Source organism: Phyllostomus discolor, chromosome 1 (assembly GCF_004126475.2).
Source record: "Phyllostomus discolor isolate MPI-MPIP mPhyDis1 chromosome 1, mPhyDis1.pri.v3, whole genome shotgun sequence".
In the NCBI taxonomy this organism is placed as follows: domain Eukaryota; kingdom Metazoa; phylum Chordata; class Mammalia; order Chiroptera; family Phyllostomidae; genus Phyllostomus; species Phyllostomus discolor.
In genome coordinates, this window is record NC_040903.2 from 74,557,483 (window position 1) to 74,570,511 (window position 13,029).

At 41.6% G+C, this 13,029-nt stretch overlaps 1 pseudogene; it reads left to right on the forward strand.

The window, feature by feature from the left end:
- Positions 1–9,546: 9,546 nt before the first annotated feature.
- Positions 9,547–11,823, forward strand: LOC118500389 (annotated as a pseudogene).
- Positions 11,824–13,029: the final 1,206 nt, after the last annotated feature.

Sequence of the window (13,029 nt, forward strand, 5' to 3'; positions counted from 1 at the left end):
TAGAGGAAAAGTTAAGGCTATGCAAAGTAAAATAAAGAAAAATATACAGAGAACCAACAGTGAAGGGAAGGAAACCAGGACTCAAATCAATGATTTTGAGCCAAAGGAAGAAATAAACATTCAACCAGAACAGAATGAATAAACAAGAATTCAAAAAAAGTGAGGAGAGCCTTAACCTCTGGGACAACTTGAAACATTCCAACATCTGAATCATGGGGGTACCAGAAGGAGAAGAGGAAGAGTGAGAAATTGAAAACGTATTTGAACAAATAATGAAGGAAAACTTCCCAATCTGGCAAAGGAACTAGACATGCAAGTGTAGGAAGCTCAGAGAGTCCCAAAGAAGTTGGACCCAAGGAGGAACATACCAAGGCACATCATAATTACATTACCGAAGATTAAAGAGAAGGAGAGAATCTTAAAAGCAGCAAGAGAAAAAGAGAGTTACCTATAAAGGAGTTCCCATAGGACTATCAGCTGATTTCTCAAAAGAGACCTTGCAGGCAAGAAGGGGCTGGAAAGAAGTATTCCAAGTCAAGAAAAGCAAGGACCTACATCCTAGACTACTCTATCCAGCAAAGCTATCATTTAGAATGGAAGGGCAGATAAACAGCTTCCCAGATAAGGTCAAGTTAAAGGAGTTCATCATCACTAAGCCCTTATTATATGAAATGTTAAAGGGACTTATCTAAGAAAAAGAAGATCAAAACTATGAACAGTAAAATGACAACAAGCTCACAGTTATTAACAACTGAACCTAAAACAAAAACAAAAACAAACCAAACAACTAGAACAGGAACAGAATCACAGAAATGGAGATCACATGGAGGGTTATCAGCTGGGGAGTGGATGGGGAGAGGGGGGGAAAAGGTACAGAGAATAAGTATCACAAATGGTAGGTGGAAAATAGACAGGGGGAGGTTAAGAATAATATAGGAAATGGAGAAGCCAAAGAACTTATATATATGACCCATGGACGGGAACTAAAGTGGGGGAATGTGGAAGGGAGGGGTGCACAGGGCAGAGGGGAATGGAGGGGTAATGGGACAACTGTAATAGCATAATCAATAAAATATATTTAAAAATTTAAAAAATAGAAAAGGGATTACAAAATGAAAAAAGAATGAAAAAACTCAGGCTAAAAGGAAAAAAGGGAGAACTTTTGTGAAGGAAGTTCAGGTGATGAGATATGAGGGTCGGGCACTAAAGTCAACTTAACGGTGGCATTGCTAGAATTTACGAGCAGGTGGCAAATCAAAGAAATGTCCCTTTTATTCTTCCAGATTTTTTTACAGCTTATTGTAAAATATAAAAGTAAAGGAGAAAACAAAAATAACCTGTAATTGCACTACTCAGAAGTCACCGCTTTTTTCTCTCCTAGTCTTTTAAATGTATATAGTTGAGATGATGCTACCTATGCAGTTTTCCCACTAATGTTATATTGCAAACATATCCTGATGCTCTTCAAAACTTTGTGAACTGTTATTTTATATTTTTTAAATATTTTATTTATTTTCGGAGAGAGTAGGAAGGAGAAAGGGAGGGAGAGAAACATCAATGTGTGAGAGATACATTAATCTGTTGCCTCTCGCCTGCCCCCAACTGGGGACCTGACCCACAACCCAGGCATGTGCCCTGACTGGGAATCAAAACGGCAACCTTTTGGTTCACAGGCCATCACTCAATCCACTGAGCCACACCAGCCAGATGCTGAACTGTCATTGTTAACTCCCTAGTATTCCACCATATTATTGTCCATATTTAGTCTTTTATGTTGTAATCATTGGGGTTTTTTGTTTTGGGGGGGGGGTTTGTTGTTGTTTTTTGTTTTAAAGTGAGCATGTAAGGGGTGGGGACTGAAGAAAGGCTATTGGATCCCATCCCCAGAATGTCAGGGCTGAGCAAGGGACTGGGGAAATGGTGCGGCTTGTGCAGGCCTCTCTGCTCTTTAATGCATCAAGTGCCGAAGAGAGAGAAATACATAAGAAGGTAGTTTGACAGGACAGATTTTTGTAGAAAAGATGAGACATGGAGAGGATCCAGTGATAGGAGGACACTGGGGCAGTGAGAGAACAAAGGCTCATTGATGGGGCAGGTCCAGCAGGCAGCTGGGGGAGGCTGAGCTCCTGGTACAGAGGGAACATTTGGAAGGGGAGAAAGGCTGAAGATATGGGAAAGTTTCAGGTGGAAGCCACCCCCATATTTCATTTAACATCACTATTTGGAGGGTGTGGGACTTATGGAACATGTATGTTATTGGGTTGGCCAAAAAGTCCATTTAGTTTTTTCTGTAAAGTAAATGATACACTTTTTTTTTACCTATGACTTTATTGATTTGGGTATTTTGAGTACATTGGCTTGTAGTGGGGGGAGGCCATTAGTGCTGTTAAATATCTTCCAATTCATAAGACAGACCCTCAGCAAGGAACTCTTTGGCCAAAATGTCAATAGTACCAAGCAACTTCACAAACCAATTTTGGCATGTTTGATCAGTCACAGCACCTTTTCTACACATTGCACAAATTTTTGTGTTTCAGTTGCATTTTTACCTTTCTTGAAATAATGAAGCATAATACACTGAAAATGTTGTATATTTTCTTCCAACTTCAGTATTAAAATGGCTGCACAAAAATTCACCAATTTTGATAAGTTTTTTAAAATGCACTATGATGTGACAATGCTGAGACAGCTGTCAGAATACAATGTAACAAAATTGTTTCAAATGAAGTTAAAGATAACTAAGCACTACTAGAGCCATTGTCTGGGAAAAAACTAAAGAACTTTTTTGGCCAACCCAGTACAGTTTCTATGATAATGAATATCTGATAGTCTTTAGATTTCTTAAAATTGCTTTCATGAGCCAGCAAGGGTATGGAAGGGATCAAAAGCCAATTAGAGTGATGTGATTTTTTTTTTAAGAAAAAAATAAGGTAGACATGAGGGCTAGCCTCTGACCTTAGCTGAACAGGAACAACTTGCCTGGTGTGTGCATGACAAAACTTTTTACAACATCCCTGAGAAAGGGAATTCACTGTATAATGTGGACAGGCCTAGGTATTCCTGAGAAAAACACGGGGAAATAATTATGTTATCAGCCACCCCAGTTCTGCCACTGCACCTTATCTGGCCCGAGTGCAGGGATTTCAGCCAGCCTTCAGTATCAGCCAATCTCTTGTTGCTTCTTCCCAAGCTGGCAAAGGCTCGCTGCATAATCACAGAGGAGAAGTACATCTCAGGCATTTCAAACAACAGAAAGAAGGTTGCAGTGCTAATTAACCCTTGTGCAGGGTTTTATGGCTTCAGAGACCTTCACAGAGTGGAGGCGAGGCAGCAGAGGTTAGTTATCAGTGTAGACTATGGACCAGCACTGTCTGCCAGCATGAGCACATTTCCTCTTCAAACTGAAGCCATTGGCAGAATCCAGTTCACATCCAGAAATCTTGCTCTAAGAGAGCCTGGGAAATGTAGTTTATAACTTTAAGGCTTTTGCAATGTAGGAAATCATAAATGGAGGTTGGAGTGGACCTTGAGTGCCATGTCCACCCACCAGAGTTGGAATCGCCAAAATCTGCCTTTTATGAAAGTGCTGATTCCTCCTCCACACCTTCACCAAAGCTGTGTGCTACCACTCTTCATTTCTACTAACTTGATATAATGTTTCATAGATTTAGGTTTGCATTTCTTTAATTATAAGTCAGATTGAAGATCTTTAGATTTGTTTGTTGGCCATTTTTATTTCTTTTTCCTATTTTTATCTATATTAGTAGGTCACTACCTAATAGCAAACTACCTCAAAACTCAGTGACTTACAGCAACAACTTAATTATTTCTCAGAGTCTGCAGATCAGCCTGGTGGTTTTGCTGATCCTAGCTGAGCACAGCCGGTAGTTGGGCTCACTCATGCATCTGTGGTCAGCTGGTGGGTCACTCGAGCCGGCAGGCTTAAGATGAAGCTGGCTGGCTTATGTGGTCTCTTCCTTTATTAGGCTGGCTCAGGCTTATTTTCATGACCATGGTGGGGGAAAGAGAAAGAATCACATCCTTTCCTGTTCTCTGCTCCCTTTGAGCAGATATTCCTATCCCATTAGCCAAGATCAGCATCAGTGTGACAGGGCACTACCCTGTGCCTGGATACAGAGAGGCCATTGGTTGGGACCATTTATGAAATTCGTTCCTTGCATTATATGTCGACTGGTGTGTTGTTTGTCTTGTTGATTTATAAAAATCCTCTTTATATTGAATTAATTATATCTACACAAAATTCAGAAAGTAACTATAAAATTGTTGGTATATAGTTACAGGTGAAAAAAAAACAGACTACAGCATTACAGAAATAACCTATACATCTCCTTTTTAAAAAATGCCTCAATATGGATATTACAGGACGCTAATAACTAAATGCTTGGCATGGGAAGACACAGACAAGGATCAGGTGGGCTATTTCTGTTTTGATTATAGTCTGTGATAACTTTAAAGCAGCTCTCAGAGCCTTAGAGCTTTCCTTGGGGCCAGCCTATAGTATGCATAGGCCTTATTTTCCCTGTTTTGTTGAATATCCTCAACAACTAAGATCCAGGTATATGTAAAAACCCAGGGAGAAAATCCACCTTGAAGATAATCCTGCCTCTGGGAACATCACCCTGGGTGTCTCACATTCTTCCCATGCTTAGCTAACTAAATTTTACAATTTAATGTTAGACAAATAAAAATCACTCAGTAAGAGAGGTGTGCAAGTGAAGAAAAACATATACTCCAAAAAATAATGGTTTCTTCTCAGAGACTCCACAGCACTCTATTCACACTTTCTTGGTAGCCTACATTAGAAAATAAATTCTCTACGGCTAAGATATAAAATAACAGAGGCATGAAACACAAGTTTATTTCTCTCCTATGAAAAAGCCTGGGCAAAACCAGCCTGGGGTGAGTTAGGTCAGTTAGGTCAGTTAGGCCTTGAGCACAGGGCCCTTTTTTCTGGGGTCCCAAATTGCTCATCAGCCAATGATGGGGATCAGGGTAGAAATCACACCCCTTTCTTAAGAAGGCAAATGTATCATTTCCATTTGAGTCCCACTGACCACAGCTTAGCCCTACTATCCCAGAAGAGAAGTAAAGTTGCGGGGGGCAGTTAAGGGCCACATGCCCTTAGCAGAGACACACACATTCACTCCTTAAGCTCAGGCTTTAAAGTTCTGGAGAGCAGAGAGTGCCTCTTATTAAGACTTTTGAAGTTGTGAGGGACATGAGGCTATCTCTGAAGATGGTGTCAGGGTGAGGAACAGTCTGCAGCCACAGAGAGCTGAGTGTGGGAACCTGCGCTAGTGCTACCAGCTCTGTGACCTTACACAACTTACTTCAACTCCTTGCTGTTCAATTCCTGTAAAAGGAGCAACAATGGCAATTGCTTCCCATGCTTATTGTGAGGATGAGATGGGCTAATGCCTGGGATGCCTGGCACCATGAATATTAGCCATTGGTGTCATTAATAACAATAGCACCAGCACCATCACCATTAACCGCAGCAAGATTGAAAAGAAGGGCTGACTCCAGAGTAGTTACAGAGGCACCACTGTTATTTCTTACCCCTTCCTTCCTCAGGAACTCCCCCTCTTAGTGCTCAGGTAACTGCATTTTCTTTCTTTTTATTTTATTTTTTTGAAATTTTATTTTTTTAATTTTTAAAGTATATTGTATTGATTATACTATTACAGTTGTCCCATTTTTTTCTCCCCTTTATTCCCCTCTGCCCTACACCCCCCTCCCACCAGCATTCCCCCTCTTAGTTCATGTCCATGAGTCATACATATAGTTCTTTGACTTCTGCATTTCCTACACTATTCTTAACCTCCCCTGTCTATTTTTGCTTACCATTTATGCTTCTTATTCCCTGTACCTTTCCCCCTATTTGTCCCCCCACTCCCCTGATAACTCTCCATGTGATCTCTATTTCTGTGGTTCTATTCCTGTTCTAGTTGTTTGCTTAGTTTGTTTTTATTTTTGTTTGTTTTTAGGTTCAGTTGTTGATAGTTGTGAGTTTGTTGTCACTTTACTGTCCATAGTTTTGATCTTCTTTTTCCTTAGGTAAGTCCCTTTAACATTTCATATAATAAGGGCTTGGTGATGATGAACTCCTTTAACTTGACCTTATCTGGGAAGCTGTTTATCTGCCCTTCCATTCTAAATGATAGCTTTGCTGGATAGGGTAATCTTGGATATAGGTCCTTGCCTTTCATGATTTGGAATACTTCTTTCCAGCCCCTTCTTGCCTGCAAGGTCTCTTTTGAGAAATCAGCTGACAGTCTTATGGGAACTCCTCTGTAGGTAACTGTTTCTTTTTGTCTTGAAACTTTTAAGATTCTCTCCTCTTTAATCTTGGGTCATGTAATTATGATGTGCCTTGCTGTATGCTTCCTTGGGTTCAACTTCTTTGGGACTCTCTGAGCTTCCTACACTTGCATGTCTAGTTCCTTTGCCAGATTGGGAAGTTTTCCTTCATTATTTGTTCAAATAAGTTTTCAATTTCTCACTCTTCCTCTTCTCCTTCTGGCACCCCCATGATTCAGATGTCAGAATGTTTCAAGTTGTCCCAGAGGTTCCTAAGGCTTTCCTCATTTTTTTTGAATTCTTGTTTATTCATTCTGTTCTGGTTGAATGTTTATTTCTTCCGTTGGCTTGAAATCATTGATTTGAGTCCTGGTTTCCTTCCCTTCACTGTTGGTTCTCTGTATATTTTTCTTTATTTCACTTTGCATAGCCTTAACTTTTTCCTCTATTTTGCAACTATGCTCAACCATTTCTGTGAGCATCCTGATGACCAATGTTTTGAACTCTGGATCTGATACAGAGTTGGCTGGCTATCTCCTTGTCACTTAGTTCTTTTTCTGGAGTTTTGATCTGATCTTTCAGTTGGGCCATATTTCTTTGTCTCAGTGCACCACTCTAGGTGAATGTTTCTTCTTTAACTTCTGGTTTGTTGGACTTCCATACAGTACTATTTTCTGGCAGTTCTGGTTGCCTTTTGTTTTTATATTTGTTGTTGTCCTTCTTTTGGTTGTGTGAGGAGGCACAGTGTATCTACCTATGCCTCCATCTTGGCCAGAAGCTCCATTTTCTTTATCAAAAAGAAAACTTGGGCTCAATCTTTATCCATGCCAACATGTTAATGAATGAAAAAAATAAAAATTTACCAATCCCTGAGAGAGACCCAAGATGGCAAAAGAGTAAGTGGAAGCTACACTAACCTCCTCCCAGGACCACACTGGAATTACAACTAAATTGTAGAGAAATCATCCTGAATAACTGACTGAACACTAGCTGGAGAGAAGCTTTGTAACTACAGACAGATGGGAGAAGCCACATCACTACAACATGACTGGTAGGGAGTGCAGAGAAGGCACAAGAGGGCTAGCTGGACTCGCACAGGCAGCAGTTGAAATCCTGGAGGGATATTTCAACAGACAGGGGGATTCCCTGAGAAGTTTGGGGTCTCAACCCCAACCATGGCTCCCCAGCCTGTAGCACCAGAACTGGGAAAGGAACCCAAATAATATACAGCTGTGAAAAGCAACAAGGTTTCTGTCCACCAGTGAGATATAGCTAGAGACACAGAGAGCCTCATAAATTGACGACACACAAAATTCCATTTGCAGTCACTTACCTTGGGCTCCAGCAGAGGGTGGTTCAGAGTAGACTAGAGACACGTGAGGAGAATCTGGGGCTGGTGGCACTAGGGAGAGAACTGAAAGAAGAACCACCAGGATTCCTGTGGTGAGTCATTCCCCATACTGCAGAGGCCATCTTTCTCTGGCACAGAACTCTTCTCCAAGTGGCATCCAACTGAGGGGAAGCAATAGCTCCAACCACAGGAATTACTCTGCCCCACCCTGTGGTGCTTAAGCCCTGATGCTGAGGAGTACAGCTGGAAGACATTCACTGATTAATCCTATGCAGGGGTGTACAACCTTTTGGTGTCTCTGGGCTATAATGAAAGAAGGAGAGTTGTCCTGAGCCAGACATTAAATACACAAACACTAACAAAAACTGATGAACAAAAAAAAGTTTTTAAGTAAATTTACTATTTGTGTTGGGCCACATTCACAGCTATCCTGGGCCATATTTGGCTCACAGGCTGTGGGTTGGACACTCCTGCAGAAAGCCTGCAGGCAGAGGTGAATCTCTGGGAGGCCTGAGACTTTAGCTGTCCCTCCTCTGGGCCTGGTGCTGATAAAAGCCAGCCTTGGTGTGCAGTCTGGTTCTTTCTGCACACACTTAGGCACAGCAGAGGGAGCCACAAGCTGTGGATCGCTAATAGCTCCAAAGAGGTTTCCCAGGGCCACTCACATGCAGGGTTTGACATAGGTCTGCAACAGAATCTTTGTAGATCTACCTAATACACTGAAATAAACACAAAGAAACAGCCAAATGGGAAGACAAAGAATCAGGCCCCAAATGAAAGAACAAGAGAATTCTGAAGAATAACTAGATGAAATGGTGACAGCAATTTATGAGAGATTTAGAGTAATGATTATAAGGATACTCAACAGCATTAACAAAGGACCAGTTAGAAATAAAGAATGCAATATCTGAAATAAACAATACACTGGAAGGAATAAATAGGGTAGATGAAGCAGAGGATTGAATCAGTGATTTAGAAAACAAGGTAGAAAAAATATACCCAAGCAGAGCAGCAAAAAGAAAAAGAGTTTTAAAAAATAAGGAGAGATTAATAAACTTTTGGGACAACATGAAGCATAACAACATTCACATCATGCAAATACCAGAAGGAGATGAGAATGAGCAAGGGATTGACAACCTATTTGATGAACTAGTGACCAAAAACTTCCCTAATTTGGTGAAGGGAAAAAACACACAAGTCCAGGAAGTTCAGAGAGTACCAAAGAAGTTGGACCCAAAGAGGCCTATACTGAGACACATCATAGTTAAAATGTCAAGGCTTAAAAACAAAGGGAGAATCCTAAAAGCCTCAAGAGAAAAGCAGGTAGTTACATAAAAGGGAGCACCAATTAGACTGTCATCTGATTTCTCAACAGAAACATCTCAGGCCAGAAGCGAGGGCCATGAAATATTCAAGGTGATGAAAAGCAAGGACCTGCAACCAAGCCTACTTTACCCAGCAAGGCTACATTTAAAATCAAAGGAGAAATAAGGAGCTTCCCAGATGAGAAAATACTAAAGGAGTTTGTGAATACCAAACCACTATTAAAGGGCTTGCTTTAAGAGGAAGAAGAAAGGAAAAAAAAGAAGAGGAAAATAGTCTAACAATAAAATGGCACTAAGTACATATCTATCAATAATCACCTTAAATGTAAATGGCTTAAATGTTTCAACCAAAAGATATAGGGTAACTGAATGGATAAGGAACAAGACCCGTATATATGCTGCCTTCAAGAGACACATCTCAGATTGAAAGATACACACAGACTAAAAGTAAAGGGATAGAAAAAGATATTTCATGCAAATGGAAAGGGAAAAAAAAGCTGGGGTAGCAGTACTTATATCCAATAAAATAGACTTTAAAACCAAGACTATATAAGAGACACAGAAGGACATTACATAATGATCAAGGGAACAATCCAACAAGAGGATATGACCTTAGTAAACATTTTCCAATCCCTGAGATCAGGTTATTAAATCAAATGAATGAAGCTCTCAAGATGAAGTTCATCATTAAAAATGTAAAGAAAGATTTTTAAAAATGTATTCCATCTGAGCCTTCTCTCAAGCCTTCTTAATTGATTTTTCTGTCCCTTCTGTGACCATCTTGTAAATTTTCTTTCCTTTCAGCATCTCAAATAGGTCTGCTTTTTTCCACGTCCATTGTCACTACACCAGTTCCAGCCGGTGTCCTCTTGTTCCAGGTGCTGTGGCTGCATAACATTTGACCCCAGAATTTAAGAGGGTAAAACGCACTCATGGATTCTGTGGGCTGGAAACTGAGATAAGGCATGTCAGGGTAACTCATATCTGCTCCATGGTGACTGTGGTCTCAGTCGTGTCTGGTGGTCCATGCTGCTCTTGTTTGGAGCCTGAGGTTTTCACATGGGCTCCCCCCAGAGGCCTCTCCATACAGACTGGTGTGAGCTTCACAGGGTGGAGGCTGGTTCCCAGGGTGAGTATATGGGATTGCGGGGAAGGGGTATGTGTGCATGTAGGCAGAAGCTGCTCACCTTTCTTACCCAGCTGAGAATCAAACACTTTCACTTCCCCATATTCCATTTGTCAAAGCTGATCAACAATCTTAAATGCGGTAGTCTGGGTTTGAGGTTTAAGGGGAAGGAAATAAACTCCGCCTCTTCACAGAGAGTGGTCAAGTTTTGAAACAGAGGGTGGGACCGGAAATAGTGTGTGACCATTTTTCAAACCTAGACTTGGCCACTCTCTTGCCTGAATTACTATAATAGCCTCTAAGTGGTCTTGCTACTTCCACTTTTGTACTTCCCTTCATATAATTCCCTTGCAGCAGCCTGAAAAGGCCTATGACAGATTAGATCATGTTCCTTCCTGGCTTATAATCCTTCACTTGAGATAAAACTCAGTGGTAAGCTGCCTACAAGGCCACAAAGCCAAGCTTGCCTCCTGTACATCAGTGCAGAGCGTCCCTCTCTCTACATCACACTTCATGTCACAGACCTTTCAGTTCCTCAAACAGACCAAATTTTTTTCTACCTCTGTCTTCCTGGAAATTTCTCTTCTTGTCTTGTCATGTGGTTTACTCTATTAGTACTGGTCCCTGAATATCATCCCTTAGAGAAGTCTTCCCTAACCCCAGTCTAAATGAGGCCTTTCTGTTGTAGCACTTTGTAATATTTCTTCATGTAACTATTCAGGATTGCTTGAATAAAATTCATCTTACCTAAAAAAACTGTAAACCCCACTGTTAGATCAGTGTTTATGTCTGTGGTTAGCATAGTGTAGGCCCTCTGTAAATCTGTTGAATGAATGGATGGTATAAGCAAGGATTACTGCACAAAGAATGTCTCTGCCCTCAGGAATCTGGTCTAGGTTTGGACACCAAGCAGGCAGCAGCTGTGATAGGACAGAGGAAAGGCAGGAAAAGGCAGACTGAGTGAGCAGGCAGAGGGGCTGACCAGATAGCCAGCCAACAACAACAAGCTAACCTAGCAGTCAACCACTTCTGTATCTAACCAACCACCACACAAGTTAACCTGAGTACCTCCACTGTCAACTCAGTCCCCACCGGCCCGACCTGCCTGCTGCCACCATGATGATACCCCTGAGAGGAGCACTGGCATCTTTTTCCTCTGATCCTCAGAATTTGAAGATGGCTACACATTCAGCACCAAAATTTGTGCTAAAAAGCACCACCAAGATGTCTCTAAATGAGCACTTTGCTTATATGCGGAAAAACAAACAGAGATGCCAGTGAATATTCTGGCTTCCATACAGCAACAACAGGAGCTAGCCAGTGCCAGAAAGAGAAGACTGGCCCAGAAGATGGAGAATAGACCCTCCATTTAGGCAGCATTAAAACATAAGCAGACTTTACATGCAAGTCCGGACAGTGGCTGTGGAAAGGTATATGTCCAAGCTGTGGCTGGGCATCTACAGGGTGGTGCCATGCAACTAAGAGTTTAAAGCAGCACCTGGGTAAGAGTAACATCCAGGCATCCTATCGAGGCCCTGGCCAGGCAAGTGATGGGAGCATGAGGCCTGCCCACAATCCAGAGAGACTTGCCCAGAGGAGGACTACATAGAGATGTGCTACAAGAACCCTTTTTAGGGGCAAGATTTCACTGGTTAAAGCCTGCTCCTAGGTGGACAAGCCATAGCTCCCACAATGGGCTTGAGAAGAGGTGGTATTTGAAGTTGTGGAGGTCCTTAGAGGAGAGGCTCAAGAAATGGAACTATGGGCCATGACAGAATTGGTGGTAGAGATAGGGGTATGATAGATTGGGAAAGAGAGCTTTGGTGGCTGAGGCTGAGGCTATGTCTGTAGACAAGGGAGAGGTGCTCTTGCTCTCACTATACTAACCAAGGAGCAGCTGGACAGCCAGCTGAATGCATACATGTAAAAAACAAAAGGACACTGGGAGGCTGAGTTGGATGCCTATGTGGCACAGACAGATCCTGAAAACAATGATTAAAGCTTGCCTGCCCTCCTCTGAGAGACTCTTGTTAAAGTTATCATGTCATAAAACCTTGCGATAACAAATGAGAAGAAACCTACCTGATCTCTCTCTATCTCTCTCCCTCCCTCTCCCTCCCTCCCTCCCTCCCTCTCTAAATATTATCACAATAAGTTATGGACTTGTCACCAGTTTGTGCACTTAGTGTGTTCCTTTTACTTTTTTGATATTGTATTATATGAAACTTTTTTCCCTATGACTTGGGTTTGGTTTCATTTTGTTGTTTTGGTTTCTTTTTCCTTCTTCAAGACTTCTCTTTGCATATGTTGACCCTCTGTCCACCTCTGCCTTCCCTCACCTGCCATCCATGCTCTGACATTCTAACATCAACGTCTCCTCTGTTTATCTCTGTACCCCTGAAAACTTCCCAGAGAGAACCCATCAATGTTCCCCCCTAATGCCTAGGTTCCGAGATACCATTCTATTCTGTATCAAGCCTTGTAGAAGTGCTTAGAAAATCTGGAGTTCAAAAATGCATTCTGTCACATACAGCAAATTAGAAACACTGACCTAGCAACAGGGCTGCATAACAGGTTATACATGGTAGCAGCTCTCACTTGAGTAAAGTTGCTACCATGTACATTGACACCACATAATGTGTGCTGGGTTGGGTATGTGTACACTTTCTACCCTGGAATAAGATTTATAAACTTTCCTCTTGGCTTTGTATCATGTATAAAGGGACACTATTGGTTTGCCATATACCTGCAGTAGAGGGCAAAAAGCCATTTGGTTAAGTAGAAAGTTCAGAAGGGAAAGAGATAGGGGAACTATAGCAGATACCTGCTAGAGAAGGGTCAGAAGATACCCATGCTGAATGCAAGTCTTATGTTTACTCCAAACCAATCTTGACCTTCTTCATACA